This window comes from Drosophila suzukii, chromosome 2L, assembly GCF_043229965.1.
Source record: "Drosophila suzukii chromosome 2L, CBGP_Dsuzu_IsoJpt1.0, whole genome shotgun sequence".
NCBI classification, from domain to species: domain Eukaryota; kingdom Metazoa; phylum Arthropoda; class Insecta; order Diptera; family Drosophilidae; genus Drosophila; species Drosophila suzukii.
The window spans coordinates 13,323,549-13,343,573 of NC_092080.1; positions in this window are offsets into that span (position 1 = coordinate 13,323,549).

Genomic DNA, 20,025 nt, shown 5'->3' on the forward strand with positions numbered 1-20,025 from the left:
AAGTCTGGGACAGGTGTAATTTGAAGTGGCCCTGATTCGCATCGATTTGGCAAAAGCAACCAGCATGCAGTCACTTACGTTTCGAATCCAATTTAGTAGCCCAAAAGCCTCAAAACAACCTCATGCCTCATGTTTTATTCAATGCACAGCTTCCTGAAAACCAAACATATCAAATTTTCATGTGTACACAACACTCTCGCTCTTGATGCCGATTCATTATGAATTAAAACTGAAAAGCAAATTCGCCGAGTCATTTATGTGTTTAATTAATCATTCACATTGACTCCCAGCTCTCGACATTTTTTTTTGTTCCACATTATTTTCCATTTTATTCTTTCCATTGTTTGCCTGCCAATTAGTGATGGGAAAAATAAAATTGTAAGCACTGTCGAGGCACTGGAAATTGTTTTCAGACATGCAAGATTAATTGGCAATTACCAGGTTCTATGTTCAATACGCTTAATGAGGTATAGCCAGCAATTAACTTTTGTTCCTATTGCAGGGAAATAGGTTAGTGCAGTTTAATAACATAGGGTGCTTGATTCCTCCTAAATGCACTTTGAGGACTAGGTTTTAGAACTGCGTACTTCTCATAAAAATAAATCATAAATTATATAAAAAGAAATTAAAGACACCTTTTTAAAAAATGTATTTAGAAATATCCTAACCCTTTCCAAACTAAATATTTTGTTACTTTACTAATGTTGGTTGAACCTTTGAACATGCCATTTTCCACAAAGTAACCGCATGCAACACACCAAATTAAAATCAAATATTCCCAACAATTTCAAAAGTTGCCCAAGTTCAAGTGATGACTGTAAAACTACCATAATGTCAATCAAAATGCTGATGGGCCACATGTTGCCTGTCCAAAATTTAAGGGGAGAACAGCCAACATTTCTGTAAAGTTTTTGAGGGGAAGCATTTCGATTGGGGAACACATCTGTGGATCACCAAAAGGAGGGGAACTAACATTTTTCGGCAATCTGAAATGGTATTTTAAACCAACTTCCATAGAATCCACATGGCTTCCAAATGAACCCACTGTTAAGCATCCATTCCCTTACCACAAATGCCTCTCAGCGGAGACATGTTAATTTCGGGGGAAACTTATTACAACTTGACTGACTGTCTGGCACCAGAGGGAGATATTTTGGCTGAAAAGAAGCTGGTTTCCCTTTGATTTACGCCAAGCATCAAGCTCTAATTTTGGGCAAGAGGCTAATTCTTGGAAAATTGGATTTAGAGAATAGAAGGAAAGGCGATTTAGCTTCCCCCCAAAATGATATTCGATTTTTAAAACGACCTTAAAGCGACTAAGGAAAAACCCAATAAATTTCGAATTATCAGACTGGGAAATAAGGTACACAACATCATTTTAACCAGACAATTTATTGCTTTTGGGTCTCTTTTTTTCCTCAAATATTTGTCACACACTCAGGCAACGAGCCCGAAAACCAGGGCCAAAAAAGTGTTTTATAAACCTTCAATTGCTGTCAATTTATTGACAACATGTCGCCGCAACTTCCTCTCAGCTCAAAACCTTTAGGCGGCCAAAAGATATGAAGGGTGTCGGGGGCGGAATTGGAGGTGGAAAAAAACAGGAGGTGAAGACAAAAGGGCTGTGACCGAAATTTGTTTGCCAGCCTTGGGCAGAAAATATGACGAAGACGATTTTGGCTTGCCTTTATACTTTTATATTTTTCCGCTACTGCCACAGTGCTGTCTCGTCGTTGTTTTTTGTTTGAACCTGTGTGAGAAATGTGAACAATTTACAATAGAAATTGCTGTGTGTGCATTTGGCTGACTCGTCGTATACGCAATCAACGCGCGATTGCTAAAAGCATCGAGAGCAACAACATCGCCAGCGGAATCTTTTGGTGCCAGGTGATAGGAGCTTTAACAGAATCGTTTTAAATAAAATATAAGCCGAAGAAGGGTATACTCTTAAAGAAACCATCTGGCGGTCCGTATGATTTACAGAACATTTCTGAATTCAAATTATTTATCTACCAGTTAAGGGTATATTATGTATACAGTATAAATATTCTTAGCCAGGATCACTACCCGAGTTTATCTATAGATATACCTGTAGTTACAGAAGCTATTAAGAAAGTCAAGGGTATCTGATCAATCTTATTTTTAACTTTAAATACTGTAGTCATATAATATTTATTAAAAATATTTTTTACCTTTTTTCCTAATGTTTTTTTTAAAGGACAACATTTATAAAACTCTGCTCTTTGAAATAGTTTCAGATTTTGTTTATAACGTATAAATACTCTTGGCCAGGATCACTAGCCGAGTTTATCTATACATATTCCCGGGATTTAAGAAGCTATTAAGAAAGTAAAAGGTTTCTGATTATTATAGACTTTTAATTTAAATACTTTATTCTTACGTTCATAAAAAATATTTATAATTAAGGTATTTTTTAAATTTATTTTTATATGTACAGTATTTATTGAAATCTGCTTTTTGAAATAGTTTTTGATATTTTATAAAAGGTATTAATATTCTTGGGCGGGATCATTAGTCGACTCTACATAGATATGCCTGAATTAAGGAAAGTAAGGAGTATCTGATCACTTTAATGTATAAATTTAATTTCTGGACTCATTTAATATTCACAAAAATATTTATTATTTGGTACACCTTAATTTTACTTTTATTTTAATTTTTTTTAAATACAGTATTTGTTGATCTATGCTTCTTGAAATATTTTTGGTATTCCTTGGCACACATACTCCTTCGTAGAGCATATAAAAAGGAGCAAAGCAAATGTTATATTTTACATTTCAATTGTTTTTTATGATTGCGCCCAAAGTGCACACGTACATCGCTCGACAATTCTCGATGGTTGTCTCCTCAGTTGCGCGTGTATGTGTATTTGATTCTGTTATTGTTGTTGCTGTTGTCACCGGGTTGTCAATTTGGATGCCGTGCCACTATGGGGAATTTGACCACTTTTTTTGGCCAAAACCCATTTTTTAAAAGTCGTTAAAAATAGGTTTTGTTTATCAGAATGCATCACGATAACATCAATATCTAATGTTACTAACAGAAAAGTTTAACAGTACGCACCACTGTTAAGTTATCAGCTGTTAAAGCCTGTTTTTATTTCAACGAGGTGGCAGCGCTGGTAAAGCGCCTATTATTCTTAATAGTTTAAATTGTCAAAAAGTGTAAAATTAAACATAGCTCTGAGGTTTTTGAAATACCATCCAATCAGAGGGACTTGTAACTTGTGTTTGTGACCTTAATATTGTATTTATTGATTGTGGTGCTCGTATATTCGTGTTCTAGTTCTAACCTCAAAAAAATCAAAATCTTTAAGTTAATTTGTATTTTTAAATAGAGCTACAAAGTGATTCCAGCAGTTTCCACCTCTGAAACCTTTTTTATCTTGTAGAGAATTTAATTCTCATTGAGCTCGGTTAGTATAAAAGTGCACTTTTGCGCACTTTCTCTAAAATTTAGCTTTAAAGACCTCTACCTAATATGGTATATTTTCCTCATTTTTGTCTGGTAAATGCCAGTTTCGATGTTATCTTAAGAAAAACAGTGTGCAGTTATATTTCTTATTAAATAACGATTATTTAAAAATTATTTTACAACATCATTTCACTTACTTAACGTTGATATATAGGATTTTAGTATTTTTGTTAAGAATTATAGTGATCACAATACAAAAAATTACAATTTCACTAAAAAAATGGGAAATAAAAAAAGGCAAAATTTTTTTTTTAAATCAGTTTGGTCTCTTAAAAAAAAATTCAAGAAAAAAAATTTTTTTTATTTTATTGACAAGAAAAAAAAATTTTTTTTTCTTAAAAAAAAGGCGGGACCACGCCCATCTTTTTTTAATTTACTTCCTTTAAATTTTATATACTTAATTCTAAAAACAAAACTTTTAAATGTTGCTTTGTTCTTAAGATATTAATTAATGCCACAAAAAGTGAGCAAATTCCCCATAGTGCGTGCGTGTAAATTGCACAGCAGCTGCTCGATTGACAGACCCTGTCCGTGTATGGGTTGCCAGGCACTTGTGTGCGTGTTATCAGCGTTTTTCTTGATTTTATGGGGCATTGCGACGAAATTGAAAGTGAAAAATGCCTTTCAGGTGCTTAAGTGATGAAGTGCCAATTGCCTTTGCCTTTACCCCTGATTGCGCGCTTCGTTGTTTTTCGCCTGTTACCATATTGATTTCCTGTAAATTATTATTTTCCCCCGTTTCCGGTTGGTTTCGTTGGTGAAAATTTGCGTGCAGGCCACCCGAAAAAGTAGGAAACAAAATTTTATGGATTCCAGCATATGTGAGTTAGGCATGAAATGCATGTTAATTTCACGTTTGTAATAGGGAAGGGATTTGGATTGGCATATGAAAGGAAGCATTTTGGGTAACATGTATACAAAATCTTTATTACATAATAAAATCAAATTAAAACGATACCTAAAAATAGGAACACAATTTCGTCGTTTTTATTTTAAGAGTGATATTTAATTCTATTCATTAAAAATTACTAAATTTAAATTTAAAATAAAAAATTATGTGTGTATAAAATAACCATAATACAAGTAATATATTTATAAACAATTTTCTTTATCACCTTAAAGACATATAAATTCCAAGATATTTTAAGAGGTTTTTTATCCTGCAATTTGTCAGTCATGTTGGCCAACACTTCCATTACGAACAACACTCACTTGTGGCCCTAACAAAAATGTAAATTAAACTGCAAAGATTACACAAGTGAAAAGAGCAGCGGAATTATAGACATTATCCAGCCGGCAATCATAAGATATTGCAGCAAAAGAGCAGAGGGCCAACTCCCAAATGTACAGTTACGTCTTCAGAGCCAACTACTAAATTAAGGAACCCGGCCATAAAGCAACGGCCCACAAAAGATGGAGAAACCGGCAGGGACTCGAGGAAAATTGGGAGGAAAAACGGGGAAAGTCGACCGAAAAGCAGTGGCAACAAACAATTTTACAACTTTAGGCTCGCGCTTACATAAAAATAAATTTCTTATTTACATAAAGAAACTTTTAGGTTGGCAACCAACAAACAACAAAATAAAAAAAGGCAACTGAAATCAAAATAAAAACCGCAAGAAAAAATGCCTCATCCCAAGGCTGGAGTGGCAACAAACATTAAGAGCAGAAACATTTGCATATTCCGTATATTTGGCTTTTGCCTTAATTTGTTTGCACATATAAGCAAACTCCCACACACACACACACACACTCACAATCCCAACAAAGTGACTTTGCATGTTTAACAGCTCAGCAGATAAGAACCCAGCCGAACAGAACCTTAGCTGAATCTCAATTCAGGTCAAACAATAAGCATAAGTAAACATTTGGATAAGATTAAATTCGCCTTGAATTATTTCATTATCTTTATAGATCGCTTGAAATATGGGACTAGGAATTATAATGGAGTGAGGAATATCTAATGAATACTATGATTTATTATTAATAGCCATTATTTTTCTATGAAAAAACATGCTGTTGGTGGGAATTAAAATGTTATATTTAAAATTGTATTATATCACAGATTTTCTAAAAAAAAATTTATTAATGCTTTGTAAAATTAAATACTCAGAAAAAAACTGTTTATAAACCAAAATAATAAAATTGTAATATTATAATAGATTGAGAAATATCTAATGAACATTATGTTTTATTATATATCTCTATTATTTTAGTCATGAAAAAAGTTTTTGTTAAATAACATATTTTATAAAAAGTAATTAATAATTGTCTTGCAAAACTAAAATAAAATAAAAATAGGAAGAAACTCAAAAATCCATTGACTATAACAACTTTTTTTAAATTATAAAGAAAAATGAAAATGTTTTTTAAATTCATTATTATCGTGAGCGCAGTAACTTTTCAAAAATAAATATGAAAACAAAACTGTGGAAGATTTATGGCGAGGAAAATGGCGTGGAGATCGGGGACTAACTGTTGTTGGTAACCAAGCATTAGGACTAACGATGCATTGCGCTGCCGAGTGTGTGGGTGCGTATCTGTGTGAGCAATTTGTATCTGTGTGAGCCGCTTTCCCTGTTCGTTGATGCCTATTCCCAGTGCAGCATTTGGCCCAGTGCTGGTTGGTTGATTTGCTTACGTTGCCAGACGCAGACTGAAGTATATTTAGAGAGCGGCTGAGGGGGCGCTTTTTTCACAGTCATTTGGGCACATAACAATCTTTCTTCTTTTTTTTTGTTTATTTGTAGGGCCTCTTCTTTGCTGGTAGTGCCCATAAATATTCTGGCATTGTTTTGCTTTATTATTTTTATTGTTATTGTTTCCCCCAAACACTGTTTGGCTCTTCACAATTTATGTTGATTATTTTTATGGCGCGGTCGCTTGGTGGCCAGTCAGTTCGTCGTATCAAAAACAGGAAACTAAAGCCCGGCAATATGTCAATATATGGCATAGTCTGGCCTGCCGTTTGTTTTTTGTGTTTAACGTTTAACATGAGAAATGGCCACGCCCCCCAGCTTAACGCCTGTGTTGTCAATGAATGGCAATTTATAACCATACACATTTAAAACCGGCAAACAAAGGAGCGTGCGATAACAACATGGCTGAAAAAGTTATGAAAAATGTTTAGAAAGGGCCACATGGTCGTGCCAGTTGGGAATATGTTTAATTAAGGAATAGAAAAGGGTTGAGGATCAAAGCAAATTTATTATATTTTTTTATATATGTAAGACATTATAATTAATTTTAATTCCCAAAGAAATAATATTTATTTTGATCTATATATATTTTATATATACTTTCTCAGCTGTTTATACTTAAAATATACTTATATAAGCAGCCTTAGAGTATGTAAATACATATCATAAAGACATATCACTTAGTTGCGAAACAAACTATTCCGCATAAATTACGAAATATGAACCTCCTTATACCAGGCATACCCAAGATTTCACCGAGATGGGACATTAACAGCCAGCCACACACAATCCTGAGGTTAAGCCAAAGTTCTGGGAACAGGGAATGTGGGCGATGGCATCATGGTTGGCTGGATGCGAAGTTCTGTCTGAGCCAGGACTTTGCAAGTGGCTTAGGCACTCCCTGCGCCCAACCACCCATCTACTTCCCCTTTTGGGGACCTCAAAACTCGTTGGTTCCTTGGCCCCGATTCCGATTCTTTGTGTTGGATTTGGGCTCCTGCTATTTTAGTAGCTGGCTATTAATATTTTACTTCTTCCTCCATGTTTGTTTGTTTGTTTGTTTGCCTGGCTGACGCCCTCTTAGTGTTGTTGCTTTCATCGTTGTCATCGTCATCGCTGCCATTAATACGCTTAACATGGGTAACATGATAAGCTAACAAGTGTGTTTGTCTAGGTTTTGACTTGATTTTGATGTGGTTCGCTCGCACCCACTTGAAAAGATTTGGGCCTTGACTCGGTTTCATCTCGAGCGGTTTTGTCAAGATTACCTTGATTTAGTTCCTCCCTCCTTGGCAGCGTGTGTATACAGAAGGATCTGAAAGATTAAAAGTTTAATAAGCGGAACCTAATCCAAGGAGTTTGTTAACCTAATGAAAATGGAATGGCGCAAGCAGCACAGGGAATACCTTCAAATAAAGTTCATTTAAAATATGGAAGAAAATATTTTACTCTTCCTTTAAATATAAACATTTATGAAGAACACCCAGTAATATTTGAATCACTTAGCTTTAAGAAAAGACAACACATAAAACCTTTTAAAAACTCGTAATGCCCAAACATAACACTGTTTGTTTGTGCCATAAAATCCGAATTTTATTTTATTAAATTAGGTGGCTCGTGTTTTCTGCTGCATTTGGCATTGTCAGTAGCCGAAATTAATTGCAGTTCATTAAAATCATTACCAATCTACAAACCGCACATGGAAAATCAATTAAAAGCAGCGCTAGATAACAAAACATTTGCACGCCCACCGCAAATCGTTGCCACAAAAATATAACACAAAAACATTTGGAAATTCGTCCACCAAAACAGCAGCCCGGCAAACCAATGCACTATGGGGAATTTGCTCACTTTTTGTGGCATTAATTAATATCTTAAGAACAAAGCAACATTTAAAAGTTTTGTTTTTAGAATTAAGTATATAAAATTTAAAGGAAGTAAATTAAAAAAAGATGGGCGTGGTCCCGCCTTTTTTTTAAGAAAAAAAAATTTTTTTTTCTTGTCAATAAAATAAAAAAAATTTTTTTTCTTGAATTTTTTTTTAAGAGACCAAACTGATTTAAAAAAAAAATTTTGCCTTTTTTTATTTCCCATTTTTTTAGTGAAATTGTAATTTTTTGTATTGTGATCACTATAATTCTTAACAAAAATACTAAAATCCTATATATCAACGTTAAGTAAGTGAAATGATGTTGTAAAGTAATTTTTAAATAATCGTTATTTAATAAGAAATATAACTGCACACTGTTTTTCTTAAGATAACATCGAAACTGGCATTTACCTGACAAAAATGAGGAAAATATACCATATTAGGTAGAGGTCTTTAAAGCTAAATTTTAGAGAAAGTGCGCAAAAGTGCACTTTTATACTAACCGAGCTCAATGAGAATTAAATTCTCTACAAGATAAAAAAGGTTTCAGAGGTGGAAACTGCTGGAATCACTTTGTAGCTCTATTTAAAAATACAAATTAACTTAAAGATTTTGATTTTTTTGAGGTTAGAACTAGAACACGAATATACGAGCACCACAATCAATAAATACAATATTAAGGTCACAAACACAAGTTACAAGTCCCTCTGATTGGATGGTATTTCAAAAACCTCAGAGCTATGTTTAATTTTACACTTTTTGACAATTTAAACTATTAAGAATAATAGGCGCTTTACCAGCGCTGCCACCTCGTTGAAATAAAAACAGGCTTTAACAGCTGATAACTTAACAGTGGTGCGTACTGTTAAACTTTTCTGTTAGTAACATTAGATATTGATGTTATCGTGATGCATTCTGATAAACAAAACCTATTTTTAACGACTTTTAAAAAATGGGTTTTGGCCAAAAAAAGTGGTCAAATTCCCCATAGTGCAATGTGGGATTTCAACGCGGATCGTGTTATATTGGGAAAGTTTTGTGGAGTATCAAGTGTTTCTAATAGGGAATACTTTAAATATTTATTCAAAACATAATAAATGTCAGCCAGAAATTGACATTTTTTATACAAATTGATTATATTGTCATCTCTGCAAACAGCATTTGCACTTGTTTGACTTTCGGTTAGGTAATATACATTTTATAAATATACACAAGTACATTCGAATAATCCAGTCGTATGCAGGTAAACTTGTTCCAAGTAGGGATTGAGATTATCCCCAGATGCAGACACATGGCAACAAAAGATCAGCACATAGAGCAACCGAAATAAACAAAAAGCGCAAACAAAGGAGGGGACAAATTTGCATTTGATGCGCGTTTTCCTCGCCCACAAAAACACCCACAGATACAGGATGTTCAGACCTTGGCTGGGCGGAAAAACCAAATAAAATCCCTCAACAATATACATAAAATATCGACTGCAGGCTGCGAACTCCGCGTGCATCTGGAGTGCATAAAAATTGCATTCAGCAAAAATGTAACTGGCAGCATGGAAAGTGTTTTTAAACTTTAAAAAGTCACAAGAGACTCGCATGAATTATTTACTTCAACGAGGACCAGAAGAAAAACTATTTAGGAGAGGAATCAGAAAAAATATGGTGAAAGTGTTTTTAAATATGAATTTAAATCTATCCCTTGCGAATTGCAATCTAACATTTTATCATATTTTTATCAAGTATATTTGGTGTGGGGTGCAACAAAAAATCATATTTCCCATAAGAAAAGACTACGAATAGAAAACAGGAAAGCAGAAGAGTATGTTACAAACAAATGCACGTAAAAAGTTTTTGTAATCATATTAAAAAGCTTAAAACTTTAAAAATACCAATTAAAATTTTAAAATTGCATAAATTTTAAAATCAAACTTTTAAAGTTACTCATAATTTTCCAACAGGAAAGATAAGCAAAAAAAAGGGAAATTAGAAGACTTAGATTCAAATAAAAAAGCAATGTAAAAGCCTTTGCTAACCAATATGAAAGATTTTAGAAATATCAAAATGGAAATTAAAAAAAAAATAGATCAAATTTAAAATCAAACCTTAAAAGATACTAATCTATATTTAATTTGGCTCATATGAACTGGATTGATTTTTTTCAAAAATTTAAAAATAAGTTAAAAGTTTGGGTAACTAATATAAAAGGTCTTAAAACTTTAAAAGTATCAATTTAAAAACTAGATATAATTTTAAATCTAACTCTAAAATATCGTAATCTTATTGATTTGGTTCATATAACCTTGATTGTTGCTTAAACTGACATATCTAGTTATAATTCGCTGTTTTCTGGCTTTAGTTTAATTTATCTTCCCTCCCGTGGGAAATACATGCGAAACATTCCCCCATGATGGGGATTTCAGCAACGAGTGATTTCAGCAACTGTGCCTGATCCGGCTGTCTGGATGCGGCATTCGTCAGCAGATGCGAGGACACCTGAGACTGACATACTTTCACTTTAAGCCAGTTGTAAAAGCGAGAAATTCGCAGGATTAAGGGCCGTAATCCAACGCCACCGCCTGCTGGGATCCAGTTCCAGTTCCGTTGCGATGCCATAACCACCAATCCAACAACCCAACAGTCCACTTGTGCATCGGAGCGTTTTGCCAGCGACTTAACAACATTTTGCATTCTGCCCACTGTCATCAGGCGTTGTCGCCCCCCCCCCCCCCCCCTGAAATTTTCCACCTCGCCACGTGCATTTGCCCACCCGCTTTTCCCCATTTTCCCCAACTGCAACTGCCGTTGCAACGGCTGTCGTTGTTTCCGCTTCCATCGCTGGGGAGGAACATTTTGCGTAATCTTGTTAGATAATTACCGTGTAGGGACCGTGCGGTTTCCCTATCCGTGTGAGCCATCCCAGCCCTCGTGTGTATGTGTGTAGGCCAGGTCGGTAGGCCATTTCAATTGCCCAGCCCGCTTTGCTGCCAATAGGGCTCAGATACTCAGCCACCGACCCAGTTTTCGGGTCCAGCTTTTATTGCCACTGACAGGAGGATTTTCTTGGACAATCAAAAGCCTTTTGAGATTTCAAATTCAATTAAAGTCGAACCAATGCTACTGGTAAAAAGCCATTTATAAATGCTTATATCTTACCTATTCTTATTGGAACTGTATAAAATAATTTTATTTCAATGTGAATACCTGGCAAAACCATTACCAATATGTTTGCCCCAATATATCTTAGGAAAAACCCGTATTATATTGAGACAAGCGCCAACAAACCAATGTTCTCAATTATTTATTTCAATGTGAAAACAGCAGAGTCAATTTATTATCCGAAATCCCGGAAATGATTTTCCAGCCGGATATCCTTGGCCAAAACAATTCGGTATCAGTATAAATGCTCTTACGCACGTTTAATAAGCAGAATGCAATTAAACAAAAATGTTGGTTGCTTTTAGTTTTCAATTTAAATTCAAATTTTATGAAATCACGAAAACCAATTATGGGGCAATGGCTAAAGCCAATAATCACCAATTTAATGCTACAATTCGACTAACAACTAATTTATTTATTAAGCCGAATAAATGGTGGCTATTTTTGCATAGCCAACACTCCAACATGGGATACGAAAAAGTTTTGCATGCATTTATTTATGCGTCATAAGCAAAAGAAATATAAGATATAGTAGCAGACTGGGAAAATGGCGACTTTATGATTGAATTGCATTCATGCTCGATCAATTGGAAAACAATTATCACAATTATGAAAAAACGGAAAATTCCAAAAAGAAGTATTCACGCGTACGTTCTGCACTTAATTTGTTTACTGTTTTTTCTCACGAAAATGTTAATTTTTTTTTGCCTTTGGCATGTTTTCAACTTTTACTTTTCGCACTGGCAATTTACATAATACAAATTGCAATTATCTTTAATGCGCTTAAGTTGGGACATTGACTGGTCCATTTAAATGTTCTAATTGATTTTTTGGTTCCATGGAATGAATCGCATTTAAGCTATACACAATTAAAATGTAAACTATTTTTTTAGCTTACCGTAACAAAAACACAACTCAGGCATCCCACGAACGAGCTTCAAGCATATAAACGCAACAAGCAGCTCCAAAGTATAAATAAAAACAGAAAAACATTATCATTTTTATTTTAATTGTGTTGAATTTTGTTGCCTAGCCAACCAGGATTTTCTCTAAAAACTAAATTAAGTTTAACCTATATATTTGCTTTTTTATTTATTTCTTTATAAAATGCTTTAAGTTACAACAGTTTTTAAAGCATTATGGAAGTTTGCACTGCCGGTGTTTATTTTATTTGCAATTCCAGCTAGTCAGATGAAATTTCCTATTTGCTTACATTTACAATTTTAATAGTTTTTCAATTTTTCATTGAGTTTGTATGACTTTTCCCCCCTCGCCCATTCGAACTTTTTGATGAACAACGAGCAGGAAGTGCCGGCAGGAGATGGATGCCGCCAGCCGGGCCGCATAAATATTTTAGATTTTCCACGCTTTTCCAGACTCTGTTGCTGTCACGGATTGAGGGGTGTGGAAAAGGGATGGGGCCAATGGCAGCTGCACTTTTCCGAGGCCCATTCTTGCAACTGGCAACTGGCGCTGGATTGTTAGCCGTTCTGGCAGTGTCGCTTCTGCCTAGTTGGCCAAACTTGGCAGCCAGCAACTGCAATGTCGAGGCGGCTGTTGCAACAGCACTGCGGTGGCCAAAATGGGGGATCCTGCCGGGATAAGGGTCCTGTACAAAATAACCAAGCTGCGGCCTGCTGCGAGGGGAAAAAGCGATAATAAACTAAGTTCTTTAATTCGGTTCTGTTCAGAGGCAGCAGGGTCCTAATAGCTAAACAGTTGATCTAAACTCTATTAGGTAGTATCTTAAAAATAGTAAAATAATAATAACATTTACTTAAATATATATTTTAAGATATTTTTTACATTAAGTAATTGGGTCAAAAATATTTATAACAACAAAAAATTATTGAAATTTTATTTTAAAAAAATATTATTTATTTATTCTCGGGTTAAAAGGCAATTGAGAAATTACCTATAACCTATGCTTTTTATTGCAGCAATAGCTACTGTGGCCTTAAGTTTAATAACATATATTCTTGCTTATTTTAATAAAATGTTTACTTTAAATCAGTCTATAAAGAGTTAAAGTCCATATTAAGCTGTGTGCAATGGTGATTTTAATAATTTTTAATAAAAAGTATCATATTTTTCACTGCATCCCTTTCCCATAACGTCGTTTATAAATTGTTATTGCTAGTGGTCCCTTCTGCCTTGTGATAAGAGGCCTTTGGCATTAATTTGTTGCCTGCACCAAAAGTGCTTGTTAAATATTTTAATTAAGATGAAGCACAGGTCAAAGCCATCCTGCAGGATGAAAAGGATGCTGAGGATGCGGTGGATCAGCTTCAAGTGCCATGCAGGTCTTGAGGTTGCGAGGCCAAAGGAGATTGAGAGGCAATATGTGCAGACTAATGACACTTCACGCACAGCCTTTGATGGCTAAATAATATTGTATTAAAATAAAAGTCTGGAGAACACGAGCAAAGTTAATTTTTTAAATAAATTCAGTAGCCTTGCTTAAGGCTTATACTTGAATATAAGTAAATAGTAGCTTGGGTACAGATTTTTTACTTGACAGAAACTTTTAAATGAATTTTAGGCATAATTTTGAGCAGTTTTTACAAACTTTAATCAGTAAACTTTTCAACATTTTAGAAAATGCTATTTTAATTAATCAAATTTCTGTGATTTTTTTTAGCCAACCGATTAAATCTGAAACTAAAGTTTATTCCAAAAGTTGGCCAAAAACAGCGCAAAGTTCAAGTTGAGTCGAAAATTGCATAAACTCATTTGTATAATGCACACGCTCTGCCATCCAATCCCCAGAAATCCAACCACCCCCCACCCCCTTTCCATCCTCAGCTTTTCCCGCTTTTCCTCTGTCTTTTGTGTGTGTTAGTGTTCCGCTCATCTGCATATGCAGCGATGGAGGCGCTGAAAACTATGACTCGAAAATGTGACCTGCTGGATGCGTAGTCGGGAAAATGGGAAAATTTGCAAAAGGGGGTGGGCGTAGGGTTGAAAGGGGCATGGCCTGGCCTTGGGCGACATTTAGCACTCGCCACGTAACGTGGCCGCCACGCCCACCCACTCGGCCGCCCCCTTTTTACCAAACTTAGCTCGGAACATGGCGGAGCTTAGCTGTGACACATTTTACACATAATTTTCAACACCTAAATCCGCAAGTTAGTGCCAACCATCAGATTTTGCACACGTTAACGCAAACATAAAGCTTTGGATTTTGGATTTTCGACTGTGCAGTAGCGGGAGCTAAAAAGGATGCCCATTTGGACCAACCGGGCTTGTGCATTTTAAAGCGACCAAGACGACCTCGGCCACGAATAAAAAATGGACCATGAAATGCACAACTTTTTGTGCATGCGGAAACAAAGGAAATGCGAGTGAATATTCAACGCAGATTGGCTGGAATAAAGCTGGAAAATATCCCGTCTTCTTGCCCGAAAGTTTCAACCAGAAAGATGAGCAGTTGAGAAAGTCGAAGGAGCTCATAAAAGTCGAAGAAGCGAGTTTGGATCATTCCAGAAGTGGATGGAAAAATTAAATTTAAGTGGGAATTATTTATGATAATTCAAATGGAATTTGATGAGAGGTATACTGAAGAGGATATTGAGCTGGCTTATATATATACACAGAAAGAAAGGTGGAAGTACATTGTTCTTGAATTGAGAACATTCGTTCTTGAAAACTGTGTAAGTACATTTTGCTATCAATATTCTCAATATTAGAACGAAACGCTGAGAAGAGAAAAGTTAAATTGAGTTTATTTAACAACTTTATGATAAGGATGCATTACTGACTGGACTAATAGATTATTTATTGATGTAAGTACCTACAATTCTATCGTCGTTATATTTTTGAGAACATTTCCAACTCATATGAGAACGTCAGAATTTTCTCTGTATAGTATTTTGCTAAAAAATAATAGAAAACCTATAGCTTTCCTATTTAGGGTAATCTTTAAGCCTTTAAAACCAAAACCAACCTCTTAAACATTTAATAACCTCCATTATTTGAAATTTAGCAGCCATTACTCAAACTGCAATGCCAACAAATGTAAAATAATGCTTAATAAATTTAGAAATTTTCATGTAACACATTATACGTTTACACAGTGGAACACAGCTATGGGGCATATTATGATTTATCAACATGGGAACAGGACCCTGCAAATGTTGAACACATCTGGCTATATGATTTACATATCAAGCCGACCGTCAACTCAAATGTTGTTTCTCCGGTTGCCCCTGAAGTTGTTGACCGTCCATCACGTGACGTTGCCTGTTTGTTTTAAGCAAAAGTTTACATTACCAGGGCGCAAGAAAAGAGAAGCTCCTGCAACTTGAAGTGGAAATTAATAAAAACAAAATATGTTTCCAGCCAGCTGGACACAAAAACACAAAAAATACTAAGGGAAATTAATATGCAACTTTGTGATGTATGTTTTGTGTGGCATATGTTGCATGTTAATGCAAATGTGTGAGGAAATTCCATGCTAGGTCTAGGCTGTTTCCATACACTTAAATATGCAACCCAAAAACACTGGATTTAGTTTTTAACAACTAGATTTTATACTAATTATGTGTTTTTCACAAATATCTTTTTTGAATTAAATTAAGCTAATCAAGGCTAGGACATGTCTCTGCATAAGTGGTCAATAAGAAGAGTTCCGATGACGAACAAATTTTGCCAATCAATTGCTGCCCCCAAAGAAGGCTAAAAAACATGAAATCACAGCACTTTCTACAGCAGTTTATATACACAAATAACTGGGAGTACTGCCTTCGACCTCCAAACTCAACCTCTGCCCCGTGACCTCGGATAAAATCGGTTCGGTTGGCCTGGGTTGGCATAAAGATAAAATGCCTCCAAGGAATCGGGCAACAGTTTGTGAAAGTTTTCAATAAGCTTCTGTTATACCGAAGCAGTTTGTGGATGCGCAGCGGAAATGCATAAACATTTATAAGAATTTCCTTTGAAAGCATGTTAAACATAATTTCATGCCGAGGGAACCGAAGGCAACGGGACGAAAGAGGGGACTGTCCAGGGAAATGTGACAAGAGAAATCAATTGAAGTTACTTGTAAATGAATTTCAAGTTGTCCGGGACAAGTTTGCTTAATTTGCGTAATGAATAGATCCGAGGAAAGTTCGCTTATCGGCTTTGGAGAAATGTCAAATGTAACCTTGGAGATGAATATTTGCTTAGAAAGATGAATATTAATTAGTTTAAAGGTCGAAAAGAACTATTTTAATTAATTATACTGAACTCAGTTAATTAAAAAGTAAATCCTTTTCTCACTTGAAAACAACAATTTGCTGTTATCCAATATTAAAATTTCCCATTAGAACAGTAAGTTTATTAATATCAAAATAAAGTAATTCAAATAAAATAAAATAATTTTTATACCCGTTACTCGTAGGGTAAAAGGTTTTTAACGATTTTTTAAAAGTTTCTTTTGTATATCAAACAAAAACTAATACAATTCATTAAAATGTGCAGCTTGCGAAACTCTAGAGAGTTAAAAAGTTGTTCGTAAATTTTTGTAGTACCCATTAAGCCCATATTTGTTCCACACGATTGATGTAATTATGTGTTGCTTTAACCAGCGTTTATTTATTTTCACACAACAATCACCTCTCGTTCTTAATTTATTTAAAACGTTTTTCTCCGATTCAAAGGGAGCTCGAACAACACTGAACCATTAATTTGTTTGCGTTTATTCAGCCATCAAGTGGGCGCCTCTTTGTGGCCCAGGATGAACATGCAAACGAATGCTCATCCCTGGAGGATTTCCCGTGCCTAATGTCACCATAACTCAATATTGAATCACAGCAAATTAACATGCATATATCTGGGCGATGCGATGGGATGTGATGGAGAATTTCGTGCAGAGCCCACAAGGACACATGTCGCCCCATGGCGAATCCCCAGCCCATCCTGTGACAACAGAACAGGACTCTTGTGCCGTTTGGCATACGAAATAAGCACAAACAAATTCGATAACAAATGGTTTGGAATCGAGACAACAACGATGCAAGGGATATATATAATATATTTATAAAGAAGAGGCGGGGAAAAAAGCGAAGGACGCTGGTGAATTTAGGAACAAATGACATATTGTCAGGGGCAGAAAAAACACAGGGAGAGAGAGAGAAAGAGGGACAACATATGGTTAGACCGATGTGACTTTCTGTTCATGTTTGTTTTTGTTTAACGTAAATATAAAATTTATTATCCAGCGGAGCGCATAAATTAGCCAAACAAGAAATCAGAAGCAGACGCAAATTGAGTCCAAAAACCCCTCCATCCCACTGAGCTCGCCTTGATGATGATAACAAATGAAATCAAATGAGTGGAATGTGGGATATGGGAATCAAATAGTAAATAAGGAGGGGAACATGAGATCCCAGCGCAAGCATCATCAATTGTGGAGAGTCCACAATTTGAATTAATGAACTATCACATGCGGTTCTTAATTTACGGAGCGCTGAAACAATTTAACTATCTCTTGGAACCACAAGTTATATATCTGCAAACGTCACAAACAAATCTTTGGGTTTCACAAAAATACGTAACATATTGGTGATTATCTTGAAATATATAATTCGCACATAAAAACATTATAAGCTACTTAATGAAGTATCTTAAAATATTTTAAATATAATTTTGTGCACCAAAAAAAAACAGAAAGTTAAGTTAAAACACCGGTTTTTTTAAAAGTATACCAGAGGCTTTGTTGAAATTAAAGTACAGATTCAAGACTTAATAACATAAATATAGTTCTTTAAAATTGTAATCCTATATAAAACAGTGTAGAATTTGGGTTTGTGGTATTATTTTTAAGTCCATTTTTTTAAATTTAATTCTTTGGAAAGTATTAATTTAACACTCATCCTATCATGACAGTAGTAGCTTTTCTACGACTATTTTTTTCTGCGTCGGTTTCGATATATTAATTTCAATAACTCACAGAACCTAACAATTGTTTTAAATTTTCTTACCGACAGTCCTAAAATTGATCTTCTACAATTTGTATACATAAATATTTTTTACGAAATTTAAATAAAGGTCGTAAATTTAATAAATGGTTGTTATTTATAACAGAATTGTTGAAATTGCCCAAATAAATATCAAATAACCGATCTAAATAGGCCCTCGGGGCATTTCATTATATTAGATCCACACTTAACCATAAACAGGCTAATTAGTTGTCTTGCGCTTGACGCACACCAGTGTTAATTTTCCCAAAACAAAACACACACTCACATTTGGTTAATTAACACATTTTCGCAGTTTTCACAGTTCTCTCAGCTTTTCCGAGCGTCTTTTATGTGCCCAACAGGACCGCAAAAAGGGGCAAGAAGCATGTAAAATCTGGTAGGGGGAGGGGGGAACATGGCTTTCGACGTGTTCCGACCATAACTTTTGCGGCCCAAAGTCGCTGCCAAGGCTAAGGACCTCCGTGTATGCAAAGTCCCTTGGAAAAAACAAAGCTGCAAATTCCACAGCAAAATCCATGGGCAACATGACCAGCAGGCAGCGGTAACGAAAAGTTTTTGGACAAACCGGGCCGAAAACTTTCAAGATTCACAACTGCAACACTTGCAGTGTGTTGAAAGTGCACGCACACTAGCCTAATCCCGCACACAGATACTCGTACACAGATACTCCGCACACACACACATGCACATCCTGCATCCTGCCTGTTTACCAAATGAGTTTTGTGCTAGTTTGTTTAATGCCCTGGGCCGCAAAATTTATGACGACAGGCTGGGGGAACGGAGTCCTATCTATCCGGAGAGTTTCTTGGTGTAATGGACAGATAACTGTTGCCTAATTGTTCTGACATTCATGTGAAGCGAGGGGTGCAGTCATAAAAGTTTCGTTCCATTTAATTCGTTCTCGATGCATGCAGTTTTATTTTACTCTGTGGCTCTGTCCCATTTCCTTTGGCCAAGTTCACTCGAAAACTTAATTGCAAGTTGACCTTTGCTGGACAGAGAGAAAAGTTTGAGTGCATTGTTCTTGAATTGAGAACATTCGTTCTTAAAATCCATGTAAGTGCATTTATTATCAATGTTCTTAATAGAAGAACAAAATGGTGAAAAGAGAAAACTCAAATTGAGTTTAGTTAACAACTTTTTGTAAAGGTATTCAACTTTGTTTAAGCATGATAAAAACAGTTTCAACTGAAATTTTTTTCTATTTTTAAGAACATTTTCAACTCAAATGAGACGTCATAATTCTCTCTGTGTGTGAAAATGAAACAAAATCATAGATACAATGGTATGGCATTTATGCTTTCTAACTTTAAACAAACACTGCGCATATACAATATATATATTGATTTATTGAATAGTTAGAAAGTACTTTCTTTCACTTCAACAATATTTTAATTGTGTATCAATTTGTTTTGGGGTAGTTTTACAATAGCTTTTGGATTTCAAGCTGACCAACAATTAATGTTATTAAATTCCGCATTTGGCATTAACAGCAACATGGCATCTAAACAATTGTTAACAATTAATAACAATCAATAACAATTAAATTTTGATTGCCGAAAGCAGCATGTGTTGGTTTATGGAGCTCTTATTAAGGCTCTTATTCGGAATGCCGATGCCCGTGGGTGTTGCACCTGTTGCCAGGTCAATGGTGCTACCGAATTATGTTGGTCAGAGGCAAAAATATATATCAGCACACGCGGGGCATAAATTCCATTTCATTTAGCTGTTAATTCAATTTTATTTGTCACATTCTGCATGTGCCTTGCACGGGGAATTCGAGGGGGTGGATGAGGGGTTCATTTGGGGGAGATACAATTATTGAATGCCGCACGTAAATTAAC